Here is a 20,602-nt window from a genome sequence, read left to right as displayed (position 1 = left end):
ATTTAAAAGACATTAAATAGTGTATTGGACATCGAATTAACATATCTTGTAACAAGAAATTTGTTTAAACTTGTAAAACAGTTTATATCGTCATTTCAAATTCATTGAAGTTGTGGATTCACTTCCTGGAAGATTTTCTATCAACTCTTATTTCTATTTCTTTTCCTTCATGAGTGTCTTAATAGATTCATTGATTTTAAAGACTTTTAATAGTGCATTGGACATCGAATTTACATATCTTGTAACAAGAAATTTGCTTAAACTTGTAAAACAGTTTATATCTCCATTTCAAATTCATTGAAGTTGTGGTTTCACTTCCTGGAAGATTTTCTATCAACTCTTATTTCTATTTCTTTTCCTTCATGAGTGTCTTAATAGATTCATTGATTTAAAAGACATTAAATAGTGTATTGGACATCGAATTAACATATCTTGTAACAAGAAATTTGTTTAAACTTGTAAAACAGTTTATATCGTCATTTCAAATTCATTGAAGTTGTGGTTTCACTTCCTGGAAGATTTTCTATCAAATCTTATTTCTATTTCTTTTCCTTCATGAGTGTCTTAATAGATTCATTGATTTAAAAGACATTAAATAGTTTATTGGACATCGAATTAACATATCTTGTAACAAGAAATTTGTTTAAACTTGTAAAACAGTTTATATCGTCATTTAAAATTCATTGAAGTTGTGGTTTCACTTCCTGGAAGATTTTCTATCAACTCTTATTTCTATTTCTTTTCCTTCATGAGTGTCTTAATAGATTCATTGATTTTAAAGACTTTTAATAGTGCATTGGACATCGAATTTACATATCTTGTAACAAGAAATTTGCTTAAACTTGTAAAACAGTTTATATCGTCATTTCAAATTCATTGAAGTTGTGGTTTCACTTCCTGGAAGATTTTCTATCAACTCTTATTTCTATTTCTTTTCCTTTATGAGTGTCTTTATAGATTCATTGATTTTAAAGACTTTTAATAGTGCATTGGACATCGAATTTACATAATTTGTAACAAGAAATTTGCTTAAACTTGTAAAACACTTTATATCGTCATTTCAAATTCATTGAAGTTGTGGTTTCACTTCCTGGAAGATTTTCTATCAACTCTTATTTCTATTTCTTTTCCTTCATGAGTGTCTTAATAGATTCATTGATTTTAAAGACATTAAATAGTGTATTGGACATCGAAATAACATATCTTGTAACAAGAAATTTGTTTAAACTTGTAAAACAGTTTATATCGTCATTTAAAATTCATTGAAGTTGTGGTTTCACTTCCTGGAAGATTTTCTATCAACTCTTATTTCTATTTCTTTTCCTTCATGAGTGTTTTAATAGATTCATTGATTTTAAAGACTTTAAATAGTGTATTGGACATCGAATTAACATATCTTGTAACAAGAAATTTGTTTAAACTTGTAAAACAGTTTATATCGTCATTTCAAATTCATTGAAGTTGTGGTTTCACTTTCTGGAAGATTTTCTATCAACTCTTATTTCTATTTCTTTTCCTTCATGAGTGTCTTAATAGATTCATTGATTTTAAAGACTTTTAATAGTGCATTGGACATCGAATTTACATATCTTGTAACAAGAAATTTGCTTAAACTTGTAAAACAGTTTATATCTCCATTTCAAATTCATTGAAGTTGTGGTTTCACTTCCTGGAAGATTTTCTATCAACTCTTATTTCTATTTCTTTTCCTTCATGAGTGTCTTAATAGATTCATTGATTTTAAAGACATTAAATAGTGTATTGGACATCGAATTAACATATCTTGTAACAAGAAATTTGCTTAAACTTGTAAAACAGTTTATATCGTCATTTCAAATTCATTGAAGTTGTGATTTCACTTCCTGGAAGATTTTCTATCAACTCTTATTTCTATTTCTTTTCCTTCATGAGTGTCTTAATAGATTCATTGATTTAAAAGACATTAAATAGTGTATTGGACATCGAATTAACATATCTTGTAACAAGAAATTTGTTTAAACTTGTAAAACAGTTTATATCGTCATTTCAAATTCATTGAAGTTGTGGTTTCACTTCCTGGAAGATTTTCTATCAACTCTTATTTCTATTTCTTTTCCTTCATGAGTGTCTTAATAGATTCATTGATTTAAAAGACATTAAATAGTGTATTGGACATCGAATTAACATATCTTGTAACAAGAAATTTGTTTAAACTTGTAAAACAGTTTATATCGTCATTTAAAATTCATTGAAGTTGTGGTTTCACTTCCTGGAAGATTTTCTATCAACTCTTATTTCTATTTCTTTTCCTTCATGAGTGTCTTAATAGATTCATTGATTTTAAAGACTTTTAATAGTGCATTGGACATCGAATTTACATATCTTGTAACAAGAAATTTGTTTAAACTTGTAAAACAGTTTATATCGTCATTTCAAATTCATTGAAGTTGTGGATTCACTTCCTGGAAGATTTTCTATCAACTCTTATTTCTATTTCTTTTCCTTCATGAGTGTCTTAATAGATTCATTGATTTTAAAGACTTTTAATAGTGCATTGGACATCGAATTTACATATCTTGTAACAAGAAATTTGCTTAAACTTGTAAAACAGTTTATATCTCCATTTCAAATTCATTGAAGTTGTGGTTTCACTTCCTGGAAGATTTTCTATCAACTCTTATTTCTATTTCTTTTCCTTCATGAGTGTCTTAATAGATTCATTGATTTTAAAGACATTAAATAGTGTATTGGACATCGAATTAACATATCTTGTAACAAGAAATTTGCTTAAACTTGTAAAACAGTTTATATCGTCATTTCAAATTCATTGAAGTTGTGATTTCACTTCCTGGAAGATTTTCTATCAACTCTTATTTCTATTTCTTTTCCTTCATGAGTGTCTTAATAGATTCATTGATTTAAAAGACATTAAATAGTGTATTGGACATCGAATTAACATATCTTGTAACAAGAAATTTGTTTAAACTTGTAAAACAGTTTATATCGTCATTTCAAATTCATTGAAGTTGTGGTTTCACTTCCTGGAAGATTTTCTATCAACTCTTATTTCGATTTCTTTTCCTTCATGAGTGTCTTAATAGATTCATTGATTTAAAAGACATTAAATAGTGTATTGGACATCGAATTAACATATCTTGTAACAAGAAATTTGTTTAAACTTGTAAAACAGTTTATATCGTCATTTAAAATTCATTGAAGTTGTGGTTTCACTTCCTGGAAGATTTTCTATCAACTCTTATTTCTATTTCTTTTCCTTCATGAGTGTCTTAATAGATTCATTGATTTTAAAGACTTTTAATAGTGCATTGGACATCGAATTTACATATCTTGTAACAAGAAATTTGCTTAAACTTGTAAAACAGTTTATATCGTCATTTCAAATTCATTGAAGTTGTGGTTTCACTTCCTGGAAGATTTTCTATAAACTCTTATTTCTATTTCTTTTCCTTTATGAGTGTCTTTATAGATTCATTGATTTTAAAGACTTTTAATAGTGCATTGGACATCGAATTTACATAATTTGTAACAAGAAATTTGCTTAAACTTGTAAAACACTTTATATCGTCATTTCAAATTCATTGAAGTTGTGGTTTCACTTCCTGGAAGATTTTCTATCAACTCTTATTTCTATTTCTTTTCCTTCATGAGTGTCTTAATAGATTCATTGATTTTAAAGACATTAAATAGTGTATTGGACATCGAAATAACATATCTTGTAACAAGAAATTTGTTTAAACTTGTAAAACAGTTTATATCGTCATTTCAAATTCATTGAAGTTGTGGTTTCACTTCCTGGAAGATTTTCTATCAACTCTTATTTCTATTTCTTTTCCTTCATGAGTGTCTTAATAGATTCATTGATTTTAAAGATTTTTAATAGTGCATTGGACATCGAATTGACATATCTTGTAACAAGAAATTTGCTTAAACTTGTAAAACAGTTTATAGCTCCATTTCAAATTCATTGAAGTTGTGGTTTCACTTCCTGGAAGATTTTCTATCAACTCTTATTTCTATTTCTTTTCCTTCATGAGTGTTTTAATAGATTCATTGATTTTAAAGACTTTAAATAGTGTATTGGACATCGAATTAACATATCTTGTAACAAGAAATTTGTTTAAACTTGTAAAACAGTTTATATCGTCATTTCAAATTCATTGAAGTTGTGGTTTCACTTTTTGGAAGATTTTCTATCAACTCTTATTTCTATTTCTTTTCCTTCATGAGTGTCTTAATAGATTCATTGATTTTAAAGACATTAAATAGTGTATTGGACATCGAATTTACATATCTTGTAACAAGAAATTTGCTTAAACTTTTAAAACAGTTTATATCTCCATTTCAAATTCATTGAAGTTGTGGTTTCACTTCCTGGAAGATTTTCTATCAACTCTTATTTCTATTTCTTTTCCTTCATGAGTGTCTTAATAGATTCATTGATTTTAAAGACATTAAATAGTGTATTGGACATCGAATTTACATATCTTGTAACAAGAAATTTGCTTAAATTTGTAAAACAGTTTATATCGTCATTTCAAATTCATTGAAGTTGTGGTTTCACTTTCTGGAAGATTTTCTATCAACTCTTATTTCTATTTCTTTTCCTTCATGAGTGTCTTAATAGATTCATTGATTTTAAAGACATTAAATAGTGTATTGGACATCGAATTAACATATCTTGTAACAAGAAATTTGTTTAAACTTGTAAAACAGTTTATATCGTCATTTCAAATTCATTGAAGTTGTGGTTTCACTTCCTGGAAGATTTTCTATCAACTCTTATTTCTATTTCTTTTCCTTCATGAGTGTCTTAATAGATTCATTGATTTTAAAGACTTTTAATAGTGCATTGGACATCGAATTTACATATCTTGTAACAAGAAATTTGCTTAAACTTGTAAAACAGTTTATATCTCCATTTCAAATTCATTGAAGTTGTGGTTTCACTTCCTGGAAGATTGAAATTTGCTTAAACTTGTAAAACAGTTTATATCTCCATTTCAAATTCATTGAAGTTGTGGTTTCACTTCCTGGAAGATTTTCTATCAACTCTTATTTCTATTTCTTTTCCTTCATGAGTGTCTTAATAGATTCATTGATTTTAAAGACATTAAATAGTGTATTGGACATCGAATTTACATATCTTGTAACAAGAAATTTGCTTAAACTTGTAAAACAGTTTATATCGTCATTTCAAATTCATTGAAGTTGTGGTTTCACTTTCTGGAAGATTTTCTATCAACTCTTATTTCTATTTCTTTTCCTTCATGAGTGTCTTAATAGATTCATTGATTTTAAAGACATTAAATAGTGTATTGGACATCGAATTTACATATCTTGTAACAAGAAATTTGCTTAAACTTGTAAAACAGTTTATATCGTCATTTCAAATTCATTGAAGTTGTGGTTTCACTTTCTGGAAGATTTTCTATCAACTCTTATTTCTATTTCTTTTCCTTCATGAGTGTCTTAATAGATTCATTGATTTTAAAGACTTTAAATAGTGTATTGGACATCGAATAAACATATCTTGTAACAAGAAATTTGTTTAAACTTGTAAAACAGTTTATATCGTCATTTCAAATTCATTGAAGTTGTGGTTTCACTTCCTGGAAGATTTTCTATCAACTCTTATTTCTATTTCTTTTCCTTCATGAGTGTCTTAATAGATTGATATCTTGCATTGGCGTTGAAGAAAAATAAAGAATACTGCTTTGGCGAGCTGGGAAACACCACTTCAATGAATTTGAATTTGATATATTTATTGTTTTGCTTATTCAAAGCAATTTATTCTTACAGGATGTGTTAATCACTGTCCAATACATCATTTAAAGTTAATTGAATCAATGAATTCATAAAAACATCCATGATGTTTATGAAATAGAAACAAGAAGTAATTCTGGGTGCATCTCACAGTGACGGAATCGCACTAGTAAAGGTGGCCATAAATAACAGCTTTTTTTTTTTTGCTCATAAATATATAGTGTTGAAAGTAAAGTGTTTCATTAGTAAAATATATCACTAATAATTTCATTGTTTAGTAACTCGAAACAGTACCCATTAATAACTAGTTCTTTAAGTAAAATGTCTCATAAGAACGAAGTTCTTGTGGTTCTTGTATCATAAGAACTTCGTTGCATTGATAAATTGTCTCACTAGTATTTCTGTTCACAAGTAACATCAGGTTAGGTTAGGTTAGGTTAGGTTAGGTTAGGTTTGGTTAGGTTAGGTTAGGTTATAAAATTGGTAATTCCCGAATCACAATCACGGCGAAGCCGTGAACATCATATTATTATCATCCACGGCGAAGCCGTGAACGTAAAGTTATTATCAATCACGGCGAAGCCGTGAACATAATTTTATTATTATCCACGGCGAAGCCGTGAAATTTACATTCGGGATCATCACGGCGAAGCCGTGAATATCATACTGGATCATAGGGGGTGTTACTGTTGATGCCTGTTACTAACGAGACGTTGTCGTTATACTACAAAATACTACTGCATCACTTTCCCTTTTCACACGAAATTTTGAAAAAGAATTATGAAACAATTTACTATTGACCATTTGTTGGTATGAAATAAATAAATTATTTAGAAAATTTTGATTTTCTAGGCGAACGGTATTATTTGAGATACGTTTTACTAGTGATGCACTGTAGCCATTTTCAATTTTACTAGTGATACAAATTACTATAGTACGATACTTAAGCGCCTTTTTACTACTGCGATTCCGTCATAGTGCTACGCACCGGTAATTCTTCCAGGCACAGCACATCACTTGAAGTTGCTATAATATTTATATCACTTGTTAAAACCATTTTTTTTATTACAGGATGTATGAATCAATGTCTCATACACCATTTCAAGTCTATTGAATCAATAAATTCATAGAGCAATTCAAGAAGAAAAAGTTTTAGAAAAATGCACAGCACAGTCACAGCATGCTTTTCTATCATTTATGAAGGTAATTATCATTCTGAATAAGTGTGGAATATTCTATTCTACAATAAAACCACAAGATAACTCCTTATAAGTTATATCTTGCATTGGCGTTGAAGAAAAATCAAAAATACTGCTTTGGCGAGCTGGGAAACACCACTGGCCAGCACAGCCCTACTAACACGGCCCATTCACTTTATGTAAGATGTAGGTAAATATGGGATGAATAGATCCAGGTCGCAATTGGGGGGCGGTAGTATAGCGTAGGTATAAATTTATTCGGATCTAGGATGGGATCAAATAAAGAATATTCATCGTAGATCCACCAGCGTATATTCATTAATATACTGATTGTACGTCAAAGTAATATACCCGGGGGTATGATTTTGTTGATATACCATTTGGTACATACACAGAATGTGCATCACAGTATAACCATATTAGGTACACAGTGGACGAAAAAGCTAAAAAATATCTCAATTTCCATTACCCCCAAACATTTGTTCCTCAATTGCATGAACAGTTGGTCTAGTGGTCAGAGAGGTGAGCTACGGAACTGAAGGTCAGTAGTTCAACTCTGGGTTGAGACTTTTAGCTTTTATTTTCTAACAGAAATCATATCCAAAGATGGATGTTACTTAAGGATACTGTGTATACACAAACCGGTATATTCAAGGCACATACAAATGGTACGTGCGGGGAAGGGGAAATAAGGATCAACATGAAGCATTCCATGGATATGCTGTTTGTATCTCCCTTATCCTTGGGAGTACGCTGCAGTCATATCCATGGTACATCGCCGTGTTAGTAGGGAGCACAGCACAGCACAGCACGCCAAGCTTCGCCAAGCTTCAGGCTCAGGCTCAGGCTCAGGCTCAGCTCAGGCCAGGTATGCTAATCTAAATTGTGCATTTTTCTAAAACTTTTTCTTCATCAATTGCTCTATGAATTTATTGATTCAAAAGACTTGAAATGGTGTATTGGACATCGATTTACACATCCTGTGATAAAGATATGGTTTTAACAAGTGAAATAAATATTATATCAACTTCAATCTAATAAAAGTGTTTTTTTCGAAGGTTCTAGAAGATTTTCTATGAACATTTTTCTAAACTATTTCTTTATGAATTGCTTTATGAATTAATTGATTCAATATACTTGAAATGTTGTATTCGACATCGATTAACATATCCTGTAATAAAAAAATGGTTCTAACAAATATAACAAATATTTTTGCAACATCAGGCTCAGGCTCAGGCTCAGGCTTCGATCGTTCGCCAAGGTTCGCCAAGGTTCGCCAAGGTTCGCCAAGGTTCGCCAAGGTTCGCCAAGGTTCGCCAAGGTTCGCCAAGGTTCGCCAAGGTTCGCCAAGGTTCGCCAAGGTTCGCCAAGGTTCGCCAAGGTTCGCCAAGGTTCGCCAAGGTTCGCCAAGGTTCGCCAAGGTTCGCCAAGGTTCGCCAAGGTTCGCCAAGGTTCGCCAAGGTTCGCCAAGGTTCGCCAAGGTTCGCCAAGGTTCGCCAAGGTTCGCCAAGGTTCGCCAAGGTTCGCCAAGGTTCGCCAAGGTTCGCCAAGGTTCGCCAAGGTTCGCCAAGGTTCGCCAAGGTTCGCCAAGGTTCGCCAAGGTTCGCCAAGGTTCGCCAAGGTTCGCCAAGGTTCGCCAAGGTTCGCCAAGGTTCGCCAAGGTTCGCCAAGGTTCGCCAAGGTTCGCCAAGGTTCGCCAAGGTTCGCCAAGGTTCGCCAAGGTTCGCCAAGGTTCGCCAAGGTTCGCCAAGGTTCGCCAAGGTTCGCCAAGGTTCGCCAAGGTTCGCCAAGGTTCGCCAAGGTTCGCCAAGGTTCGCCAAGGTTCGCCAAGGTTCGCCAAGGTTCGCCAAGGTTCGCCAAGGTTCGCCAAGGTTCGCCAAGGTTCGCCAAGGTTCGCCAAGGTTCGCCAAGGTTCGCCAAGGTTCGCCAAGGTTCGCCAAGGTTCGCCAAGGTTCGCCAAGGTTCGCCAAGGTTCGCCAAGGTTCGCCAAGGTTCGCCAAGGTTCGCCAAGGTTCGCCAAGGTTCGCCAAGGTTCGCCAAGGTTCGCCAAGGTTCGCCAAGGTTCGCCAAGGTTCGCCAAGGTTCGCCAAGGTTCGCCAAGGTTCGCCAAGGTTCGCCAAGGTTCGCCAAGGTTCGCCAAGGTTCGCCAAGGTTCGCCAAGGTTCGCCAAGGTTCGCCAAGGTTCGCCAAGGTTCGCCAAGGTTCGCCAAGGTTCGCCAAGGTTCGCCAAGGTTCGCCAAGGTTCGCCAAGGTTCGCCAAGGTTCGCCAAGGTTCGCCAAGGTTCGCCAAGGTTCGCCAAGGTTCGCCAAGGTTCGCCAAGGTTCGCCAAGGTTCGCCAAGGTTCGCCAAGGTTCGCCAAGGTTCGCCAAGGTTCGCCAAGGTTCGCCAAGGTTCGCCAAGGTTCGCCAAGGTTCGCCAAGGTTCGCCAAGGTTCGCCAAGGTTCGCCAAGGTTCGCCAAGGTTCGCCAAGGTTCGCCAAGGTTCGCCAAGGTTCGCCAAGGTTCGCCAAGGTTCGCCAAGGTTCGCCAAGGTTCGCCAAGGTTCGCCAAGGTTCGCCAAGGTTCGCCAAGGTTCGCCAAGGTTCGCCAAGGTTCGCCAAGGTTCGCCAAGGTTCGCCAAGGTTCGCCAAGGTTCGCCAAGGTTCGCCAAGGTTCGCCAAGGTTCGCCAAGGTTCGCCAAGGTTCGCCAAGGTTCGCCAAGGTTCGCCAAGGTTCGCCAAGGTTCGCCAAGGTTCGCCAAGGTTCGCCAAGGTTCGCCAAGGTTCGCCAAGGTTCGCCAAGGTTCGCCAAGGTTCGCCAAGGTTCGCCAAGGTTCGCCAAGGTTCGCCAAGGTTCGCCAAGGTTCGCCAAGGTTCGCCAAGGTTCGCCAAGGTTCGCCAAGGTTCGCCAAGGTTCGCCAAGGTTCGCCAAGGTTCGCCAAGGTTCGCCAAGGTTCGCCAAGGTTCGCCAAGGTTCGCCAAGGTTCGCCAAGGTTCGCCAAGGTTCGCCAAGGTTCGCCAAGGTTCGCCAAGGTTCGCCAAGGTTCGCCAAGGTTCGCCAAGGTTCGCCAAGGTTCGCCAAGGTTCGCCAAGGTTCGCCAAGGTTCGCCAAGGTTCGCCAAGGTTCGCCAAGGTTCGCCAAGGTTCGCCAAGGTTCGCCAAGGTTCGCCAAGGTTCGCCAAGGTTCGCCAAGGTTCGCCAAGGTTCGCCAAGGTTCGCCAAGGTTCGCCAAGGTTCGCCAAGGTTCGCCAAGGTTCGCCAAGGTTCGCCAAGGTTCGCCAAGGTTCGCCAAGGTTCGCCAAGGTTCGCCAAGGTTCGCCAAGGTTCGCCAAGGTTCGCCAAGGTTCGCCAAGGTTCGCCAAGGTTCGCCAAGGTTCGCCAAGGTTCGCCAAGGTTCGCCAAGGTTCGCCAAGGTTCGCCAAGGTTCGCCAAGGTTCGCCAAGGTTCGCCAAGGTTCGCCAAGGTTCGCCAAGGTTCGCCAAGGTTCGCCAAGGTTCGCCAAGGTTCGCCAAGGTTCGCCAAGGTTCGCCAAGGTTCGCCAAGGTTCGCCAAGGTTCGCCAAGGTTCGCCAAGGTTCGCCAAGGTTCGCCAAGGTTCGCCAAGGTTCGCCAAGGTTCGCCAAGGTTCGCCAAGGTTCGCCAAGGTTCGCCAAGGTTCGCCAAGGTTCGCCAAGGTTCGCCAAGGTTCGCCAAGGTTCGCCAAGGTTCGCCAAGGTTCGCCAAGGTTCGCCAAGGTTCGCCAAGGTTCGCCAAGGTTCGCTGTAAATAACAACAAAAATAACAACAAACAACCAACAAACATGAACTCAGAAACAATCAATTTTCCACGCATATGCCTGTAATTCACGCCGAACGATTTTTCACGCTGACGCCCATAAATACTATGCAAACTCCCGCCAATAATAAAAAACTAATATTCTATACCCAACTTCTTACGCGGAATCCGAATATGAATACAGAAACCCCCTATTTTATACGCATGTACATATAATTAACGCCTAACGAGTTTTCACGCTGATGCCCATAAATGCCATGCAGGCTGCCGCCGATAATAATAAAACTAGTATTCTATGCTCAACTTTTCACGCGGAACCCAAATATGTATTCAAAAACAGTCTATTGTGTATGTATATACGTGTAATTCACCTCTGAACGATTTTTAACCCCCGTTTACGTAACGCTATGCTGGCTTCCGCCAGAAAAAATAAACCATACTCCATTTTTCATGAGGAAACCACATATGAATTCAAAAACAGTTGATTTTAAGTGCATAGTGATTATCTTTAAGATTATAATTATTTTAATAGCTCATCTTTTCTATTGTCTACTGTTTGGGTCTTACACGGCTAATAGCCTACAATACATTTGTGTGTTACGAAATTTGTATTTCTCATGAATTATTCGCGTGAAATCGAGCGACAAGCCTTGTTAATTGATTAACACAGAATGACAGTTATGACACGTACTTCTAGTCTAAAAAATTAATTAATCCATCCCATCTAGTAGACGCAACTTTCGAAGTTTCTTCAGGATTCCATAAGACGGAACTAAAAACAGCTTGGTAAGCCTTCACCTGCCCAGCAATCATGTAGTGTTGTAATGAAAACGAAGACTTTGCCGTGAGCGTCACGTAACTACAAAAAGAAAGACAGATTAATAGAGGGGACAACAAAAATCAACAACACAATGAAATTAAGACAAGATACCTAGCTCAATATTGGTGATAAATCAATCCACACACATAAACCAGCAACCATGTATATCTGTAGTAGAATATCCATTCTCATTGATAAAGAGTGATTGATTTTAAACAGCATTTAAATGGCCAATCAATCCAATCATGTTCTAGGAGAGCTTAATCGGTGAGAGTTTATAGCCTCCTAAATGAAAAGCATAATACGCATAAAGTTTTAGTTTTGCATTCATGACAAAAACAATTATATTGTATGACTGTGATGATGCAATTGACAAAAGTGAAAGTTGTTACTTAGTTTATCATTATTATAGTATTACCTACTGCGTCTTTTTTCTTAGACTGCTTTTTTGTGCTGTTTTGATTTACTTCTTGTTGCTCCAGCTCTCCAATTTTGTCCTGCAAACTAATAAAATTATAAAAATTGATAACCAGGTTTTGATTGAATTCGTTTTTAAATTATGCCTGTCTGTTTCACATCATAGGCTACTAATGCACATCATATACTGTTTCCTTGACTAATTATTGGTGACAGCTACTCTTAAAAACCACACACTAGTCGAGAAAACAGGAGTTATAACTTATAAATGGCTTTTATTCTTTACAATTGTCCTTTTCACTAGCACTTTTATTCAATTCCACTCGTTCAGTAGCTAGCAATTTAAAAAGATTGTTGTCGTTCATTCTGGGTTTGTAAACACCAACTGTCAATGAAGAGACAACACAGTCAAAATCGGTTAACTGAAACGAATCCGATTATGAATCAGCTAGAGGCACTAGAGGGTAGGCATAACGTTATTGCCTTCATGCGACTCTAGCGTAAGAGAACGGAAACCAATCCGTTCTACGGCCCTCAAAAAACGTGAAATCTATTGCCATGCCGGTCCGACAGGGCAATAGCCATAGAGGGCTATTGCCCTGTCAGTGCTAAAACCCCCATCTGGTGACGGCTTTTGGTAGCCTGTTTGAATCCAAATGAATGCTAACTAGAATTGTCAGCTCACCTGCGTGCCGTTAGCAAGGGATGTTTGCGATTTTTTTCATAAAATAAAATAAAAATAGCTTATGACCATGATATGAAGAACAAAAGTCTAAAAAAATGGTAGCCTTTCTGAATCCATATGAATGCTATGTAGAATTAAGTTAACGACCTTGTAAGTTATAATATTGGACGTTATTGTAAAGCTATAGCTATCACAGAATTTATTTTAAAATTTGTTTTCGTAATAATTCAAACCTCAATTTGAAATTTGTAACAAATTGGATTGTTAGACACGAAAATAATTTTTCTTTTTTATTTTCTTTTACCATGTTATGATCCCACAAAACTAGTGTTTAATTAAAGTAAGCTAGGGAATATTATTAATTCAGAAGGATATTTTATAAAATTTTGTATCATTATGGGTGAGTGAATAGTTTTAAAAACTTGTTTATAGTAAAACATATTCTTAAAAAACGCAAAGCATTTATTGTGTTTTGTTTTTTGTAAACAAAACAAATGCGTTATAATTTAAAGCATGTAAATTACATGGTTTCATTTACAACAACAGAGTGAGTCACCCTCATTCTCCCCCCTTGACCTTGTTTGGCTGAAGGTTGAGCCGGAGTTCTCAGAAGTAAGAATGGGGTTGGAGGGGTTGTTTACGACCTTGAATGAACATCATCCAGCATTGTGACTCACCATTTCCCCCTTTTCTGCTGATTGATTCCCACGTTACGCGTGAATCGAATAAGAAAGATGGGACCCAACGGGACTCCCGTTTTATGCAGAACTGGCTGCGCATGGTTCACCGTTCACCCTCTTTCGTTTGTGAGAGAATTAACGGAAATTCATTAGTCTAACAAAACAACAAATTATGAACACAAGAACTATATGGCCATCCTGCTTCTTAAAAAAAAACTTGTTTCATTGCACTGAATCCGTGAATCGTTTCACTTTTTGAATGCTTTCCTTCCACCGGGTCGATTATTTTTTAAACACTTAAATCGCCGCATATAATAAACAAACAACGTTAAGTTATATTTTTTTAACAAGAGGGAAAGCTCACTGAATTTAAAAGGATCAACCTGATACCGTGAAATTTTTCTACCTATGTATTCCTGCTCCAATTATATTTTTTAGTTTATAGAGTTTCGGTTATAAAATTTAAATTATTGAGTCCTGTCATCCTACATTGCTTCTAATTTTACACAATAAGAGTGTGTTCACCGTCACTCGTGGCTGTGTACTATCTCTCTCTCTATTGATTTACAATACAAGAACTACCAAAAATGTTTTTTTCTTGTGTAAAAATAGACTCTCCTTTCAATCACTGATTCGTGATTTTTTTATTGTTATGTTTGATGTACTCATTTCACTGATTAGTCTTCACATTTCCGCGATGATTTCTTTTCACACTAAAGTGCTCCGCTCGTCCCTTTAACCTTTATTATTCCTATTTGATTGCAAGATTACTTGTTTGCACTTATTTGCACTGAACGAGATGGAAAAATTCAAAAAAACGCTTGCTATTATTACGGTTACTTAAACCTAAGAATTCAGTAACAATCGTAGATATATGAATCACCAAATCCATCATAGTTTGTGACGGGGACATACATTACACATATATGATAACACTCACATGATTCGTGAGTCGTGACCGAGACAATTTTAAAGAAAAGAACTCCGAGGTGAAATTTAGCAATAGAGCCATAGACCAAAGTATAAATATGATGTACGTAGTGTAACATGCAATAGCCGTCGCTAGATGGGGGTTTTAGCACTGACAGGGCAATAGCCCTCTATGGCTATTGCCCTGTCGGACCGGCATGGCAATAGGTCCGACCCTCAAAAAATCCGTTTTTTAACGACACGGAATCGGATCAGTATCAGTTCACTGGTGAAGACTGTGTTGAGCGGCTCCCTCTGGTGGCCAATTCGTGATTTCCACAACACATTCCGCAATTTAGTATCGAAGCAGAGGATGATGATGACGAATTATGCCGGCCCGTTGTTTGTTATGGTTGTGTTTAAAGTAAAAAAATGCAGCAAGAGTTCGCCAAGGTTCGCCAAGGTTCGCCAAGGTTCGCCAAGGTTCGCCAAGGTTCGCCAAGGTTCGCCAAGGTTCGCCAAGGTTCGCCAAGGTTCGCCAAGGTTCGCCAAGGTTCGCCAAGGTTCGCCAAGGTTCGCCAAGGTTCGCCAAGGTTCGCCAAGGTTCGCCAAGGTTCGCCAAGGTTCGCCAAGGTTCGCCAAGGTTCGCCAAGGTTCGCCAAGGTTCGCCAAGGTTCGCCAAGGTTCGCCAAGGTTCGCCAAGGTTCGCCAAGGTTCGCCAAGGTTCGCCAAGGTTCGCCAAGGTTCGCCAAGGTTCGCCAAGGTTCGCCAAGGTTCGCCAAGGTTCGCCAAGGTTCGCCAAGGTTCGCCAAGGTTCGCCAAGGTTCGCCAAGGTTCGCCAAGGTTCGCCAAGGTTCGCCAAGGTTCGCCAAGGTTCGCCAAGGTTCGCCAAGGTTCGCCAAGGTTCGCCAAGGTTCGCCAAGGTTCGCCAAGGTTCGCCAAGGTTCGCCAAGGTTCGCCAAGGTTCGCCAAGGTTCGCCAAGGTTCGCCAAGGTTCGCCAAGGTTCGCCAAGGTTCGCCAAGGTTCGCCAAGGTTCGCCAAGGTTCGCCAAGGTTCGCCAAGGTTCGCCAAGGTTCGCCAAGGTTCGCCAAGGTTCGCCAAGGTTCGCCAAGGTTCGCCAAGGTTCGCCAAGGTTCGCCAAGGTTCGCCAAGGTTCGCCAAGGTTCGCCAAGGTTCGCCAAGGTTCGCCAAGGTTCGCCAAGGTTCGCCAAGGTTCGCCAAGGTTCGCCAAGGTTCGCCAAGGTTCGCCAAGGTTCGCCAAGGTTCGCCAAGGTTCGCCAAGGTTCGCCAAGGTTCGCCAAGGTTCGCCAAGGTTCGCCAAGGTTCGCCAAGGTTCGCCAAGGTTCGCCAAGGTTCGCCAAGGTTCGCCAAGGTTCGCCAAGGTTCGCCAAGGTTCGCCAAGGTTCGCCAAGGTTCGCCAAGGTTCGCCAAGGTTCGCCAAGGTTCGCCAAGGTTCGCCAAGGTTCGCCAAGGTTCGCCAAGGTTCGCCAAGGTTCGCCAAGGTTCGCCAAGGTTCGCCAAGGTTCGCCAAGGTTCGCCAAGGTTCGCCAAGGTTCGCCAAGGTTCGCCAAGGTTCGCCAAGGTTCGCCAAGGTTCGCCAAGGTTCGCCAAGGTTCGCCAAGGTTCGCCAAGGTTCGCCAAGGTTCGCCAAGGTTCGCCAAGGTTCGCCAAGGTTCGCCAAGGTTCGCCAAGGTTCGCCAAGGTTCGCCAAGGTTCGCCAAGGTTCGCCAAGGTTCGCCAAGGTTCGCCAAGGTTCGCCAAGGTTCGCCAAGGTTCGCCAAGGTTCGCCAAGGTTCGCCAAGGTTCGCCAAGGTTCGCCAAGGTTCGCCAAGGTTCGCCAAGGTTCGCCAAGGTTCGCCAAGGTTCGCCAAGGTTCGCCAAGGTTCGCCAAGGTTCGCCAAGGTTCGCCAAGGTTCGCCAAGGTTCGCCAAGGTTCGCCAAGGTTCGCCAAGGTTCGCCAAGGTTCGCCAAGGTTCGCCAAGGTTCGCCAAGGTTCGCCAAGGTTCGCCAAGGTTCGCCAAGGTTCGCCAAGGTTCGCCAAGGTTCGCCAAGGTTCGCCAAGGTTCGCCAAGGTTCGCCAAGGTTCGCCAAGGTTCGCCAAGGTTCGCCAAGGTTCGCCAAGGTTCGCCAAGGTTCGCCAAGGTTCGCCAAGGTTCGCCAAGGTTCGCCAAGGTTCGCCAAGGTTCGCCAAGGTTCGCCAAGGTTCGCCAAGGTTCGCCAAGGTTCGCCAAGGTTCGCCAAGGTTCGCCAAGGTTCGCCAAGGTTCGCCAAGGTTCGCCAAGGTTCGCCAAGGTTCGCCAAGGTTCGCCAAGGTTCGCCAAGGTTCGCCAAGGTTCGCCAAGGTTCGCCAAGGTTCGCCAAGGTTCGCCAAGGTTCGCCAAGGTTCGCCAAGGTTCGCCAAGGTTCGCCAAGGTTCGCCAAGGTTCGCCAAGGTTCGCCAAGGTTCGCCAAGGTTCGCCAAGGTTCGCCAAGGTTCGCCAAGGTTCGCCAAGGTTCGCCAAGGTTCGCCAAGGTTCGCCAAGGTTCGCCAAGGTTCGCCAAGGTTCGCCAAGGTTCGCCAAGGTTCGCCAAGGTTCGCCAAGGTTCGCCAAGGTTCGCCAAGGTTCGCCAAGGTTCGCCAAGGTTCGCCAAGGTTCGCCAAGGTTCGCCAAGGTTCGCCAAGGTTCGCCAAGGTTCGCCAAGGTTCGCCAAGGTTCGCCAAGGTTCGCCAAGGTTCGCCAAGGTTCGCCAAGGTTCGCCAAGGTTCGCCAAGGTTCGCCAAGGTTCGCCAAGGTTCGCCAAGGTTCGCCAAGGTTCGCCAAGGTTCGCCAAGGTTCGCCAAGGTTCGCCAAGGTTCGCCAAGGTTCGCCAAGGTTCGCCAAGGTTCGCCAAGGTTCGCCAAGGTTCGCCAAGGTTCGCCAAGGTTCGCCAAGGTTCGCCAAGGTTCGCCAAGGTTCGCCAAGGTTCGCCAAGGTTCGCCAAGGTTCGCCAAGGTTCGCCAAGGTTCGCCAAGGTTCGCCAAGGTTCGCCAAGGTTCGCCAAGGTTCGCCAAGGTTCGCCAAGGTTCGCCAAGGTTCGCCAAGGTTCGCCAAGGTTCGCCAAGGTTCGCCAAGGTTCGCCAAGGTTCGCCAAGGTTCGCCAAGGTTCGCCAAGGTTCGCCAAGGTTCGCCAAGGTTCGCCAAGGTTCGCCAAGGTTCGCCAAGGTTCGCCAAGGTTCGCCAAGGTTCGCCAAGGTTCGCCAAGGTTCGCCAAGGTTCGCCAAGGTTCGCCAAGGTTCGCCAAGGTTCGCCAAGGTTCGCCAAGGTTCGCCAAGGTTCGCCAAGGTTCGCCAAGGTTCGCCAAGGTTCGCCAAGGTTCGCCAAGGTTCGCCAAGGTTCGCCAAGGTTCGCCAAGGTTCGCCAAGGTTCGCCAAGGTTCGCCAAGGTTCGCCAAGGTTCGCCAAGGTTCGCCAAGGTTCGCCAAGGTTCGCCAAGGTTCGCCAAGGTTCGCCAAGGTTCGCCAAGGTTCGCCAAGGTTCGCCAAGGTTCGCCAAGGTTCGCCAAGGTTCGCCAAGGTTCGCCAAGGTTCGCCAAGGTTCGCCAAGGTTCGCCAAGGTTCGCCAAGGTTCGCCAAGGTTCGCCAAGGTTCGCCAAGGTTCGCCAAGGTTCGCCAAGGTTCGCCAAGGTTCGCCAAGGTTCGCCAAGGTTCGCCAAGGTTCGCCAAGGTTCGCCAAGGTTCGCCAAGGTTCGCCAAGGTTCGCCAAGGTTCGCCAAGGTTCGCCAAGGTTCGCCAAGGTTCGCCAAGGTTCGCCAAGGTTCGCCAAGGTTCGCCAAGGTTCGCCAAGGTTCGCCAAGGTTCGCCAAGGTTCGCCAAGGTTCGCCAAGGTTCGCCAAGGTTCGCCAAGGTTCGCCAAGGTTCGCCAAGGTTCGCCAAGGTTCGCCAAGGTTCGCCAAGGTTCGCCAAGGTTCGCCAAGGTTCGCCAAGGTTCGCCAAGGTTCGCCAAGGTTCGCTGTAAATAACAACAAAAATAACAACAAACAACCAACAAACATGAACTCAGAAACAATCAATTTTCCACGCATATGCCTGTAATTCACGCCGAACGATTTTTCACGCTGACGCCCATAAATACTATGCAAACTCCCGCCAATAATAAAAAACTAATATTCTATACCCAACTTCTTACGCGGAATCCGAATATGAATACAGAAACCCCCTATTTTATACGCATGTACATATAATTAACGCCTAACGAGTTTTCACGCTGATGCCCATAAATGCCATGCAGGCTGCCGCCGATAATAATAAAACTAGTATTCTATGCTCAACTTTTCACGCGGAACCCAAATATGTATTCAAAAACAGTCTATTGTGTATGTATATACGTGTAATTCACCTCTGAACGATTTTTAACCCCCGTTTACGTAACGCTATGCTGGCTTCCGCCAGAAAAAATAAACCATACTCCATTTTTCATGAGGAAACCACATATGAATTCAAAAACAGTTGATTTTAAGTGCATAGTGATTATCTTTAAGATTATAATTATTTTAATAGCTCATCTTTTCTATTGTCTACTGTTTGGGTCTTACACGGCTAATAGCCTACAATACATTTGTGTGTTACGAAATTTGTATTTCTCATGAATTATTCGCGTGAAATCGAGCGACAAGCCTTGTTAATTGATTAACACAGAATGACAGTTATGACACGTACTTCTAGTCTAAAAAATTAATTAATCCATCCCATCTAGTAGACGCAACTTTCGAAGTTTCTTCAGGATTCCATAAGACGGAACTAAAAACAGCTTGGTAAGCCTTCACCTGCCCAGCAATCATGTAGTGTTGTAATGAAAACGAAGACTTTGCCGTGAGCGTCACGTAACTACAAAAAGAAAGACAGATTAATAGAGGGGACAACAAAAATCAACAACACAATGAAATTAAGACAAGATACCTAGCTCAATATTGGTGATAAATCAATCCACACACATAAACCAGCAACCATGTATATCTGTAGTAGAATATCCATTCTCATTGATAAAGAGTGATTGATTTTAAACAGCATTTAAATGGCCAATCAATCCAATCATGTTCTAGGAGAGCTTAATCGGTGAGAGTTTATAGCCTCCTAAATGAAAAGCATAATACGCATAAAGTTTTAGTTTTGCATTCATGACAAAAACAATTATATTGTATGACTGTGATGATGCAATTGACAAAAGTGAAAGTTGTTACTTAGTTTATCATTATTATAGTATTACCTACTGCGTCTTTTTTCTTAGACTGCTTTTTTGTGCTGTTTTGATTTACTTCTTGTTGCTCCAGCTCTCCAATTTTGTCCTGCAAACTAATAAAATTATAAAAATTGATAACCAGGTTTTGATTGAATTCGTTTTTAAATTATGCCTGTCTGTTTCACATCATAGGCTACTAATGCACATCATATACTGTTTCCTTGACTAATTATTGGTGACAGCTACTCTTAAAAACCACACACTAGTCGAGAAAACAGGAGTTATAACTTATAAATGGCTTTTATTCTTTACAATTGTCCTTTTCACTAGCACTTTTATTCAATTCCACTCGTTCAGTAGCTAGCAATTTAAAAAGATTGTTGTCGTTCATTCTGGGTTTGTAAACACCAACTGTCAATGAAGAGACAACACAGTCAAAATCGGTTAACTGAAACGAATCCGATTATGAATCAGCTAGAGGCACTAGAGGGTAGGCATAACGTTATTGCCTTCATGCGACTCTAGCGTAAGAGAACGGAAACCAATCCGTTCTACGGCCCTCAAAAAACGTGAAATCTATTGCCATGCCGGTCCGACAGGGCAATAGCCATAGAGGGCTATTGCCCTGTCAGTGCTAAAACCCCCATCTGGTGACGGCTTTTGGTAGCCTGTTTGAATCCAAATGAATGCTAACTAGAATTGTCAGCTCACCTGCGTGCCGTTAGCAAGGGATGTTTGCGATTTTTTTCATAAAATAAAATAAAAATAGCTTATGACCATGATATGAAGAACAAAAGTCTAAAAAAATGGTAGCCTTTCTGAATCCATATGAATGCTATGTAGAATTAAGTTAACGACCTTGTAAGTTATAATATTGGACGTTATTGTAAAGCTATAGCTATCACAGAATTTATTTTAAAATTTGTTTTCGTAATAATTCAAACCTCAATTTGAAATTTGTAACAAATTGGATTGTTAGACACGAAAATAATTTTTCTTTTTTATTTTCTTTTACCATGTTATGATCCCACAAAACTAGTGTTTAATTAAAGTAAGCTAGGGAATATTATTAATTCAGAAGGATATTTTATAAAATTTTGTATCATTATGGGTGAGTGAATAGTTTTAAAAACTTGTTTATAGTAAAACATATTCTTAAAAAACGCAAAGCATTTATTGTGT

The 20,602-nt window shown here is 40.2% G+C and overlaps 2 long non-coding RNA genes across 2 annotated transcripts; both read right to left on the bottom strand.

Annotated features, from left to right (window-relative positions):
* Positions 1 to 11,340: 11,340 nt before the first annotated feature.
* Positions 11,341 to 12,040, bottom strand: LOC124340599. Its single transcript, XR_006918120.1, has 3 exons — positions 11,953 to 12,040; positions 11,646 to 11,819; positions 11,341 to 11,573 (listed from the first exon to the last, which is right to left on the bottom strand). It is a non-coding gene; the product is annotated as an uncharacterized LOC124340599 (long non-coding RNA).
* A 6,795-nt stretch (positions 12,041 to 18,835) lies between these two features.
* LOC124340598 lies at positions 18,836 to 19,535 on the bottom strand. The gene is made up of 3 exons (XR_006918119.1): positions 19,448 to 19,535; positions 19,141 to 19,314; positions 18,836 to 19,068 (listed from the first exon to the last, which is right to left on the bottom strand). It is a non-coding gene; the product is annotated as an uncharacterized LOC124340598 (long non-coding RNA).
* Positions 19,536 to 20,602: the final 1,067 nt, after the last annotated feature.

This window comes from Daphnia pulicaria, chromosome 5 (assembly GCF_021234035.1).
Source record: "Daphnia pulicaria isolate SC F1-1A chromosome 5, SC_F0-13Bv2, whole genome shotgun sequence".
NCBI classification, from domain to species: domain Eukaryota; kingdom Metazoa; phylum Arthropoda; class Branchiopoda; order Diplostraca; family Daphniidae; genus Daphnia; species Daphnia pulicaria.
The sequence above is the reverse complement of the archived record's forward strand: the minus strand, read 5'-3'. Positions and strand labels throughout refer to the sequence as shown.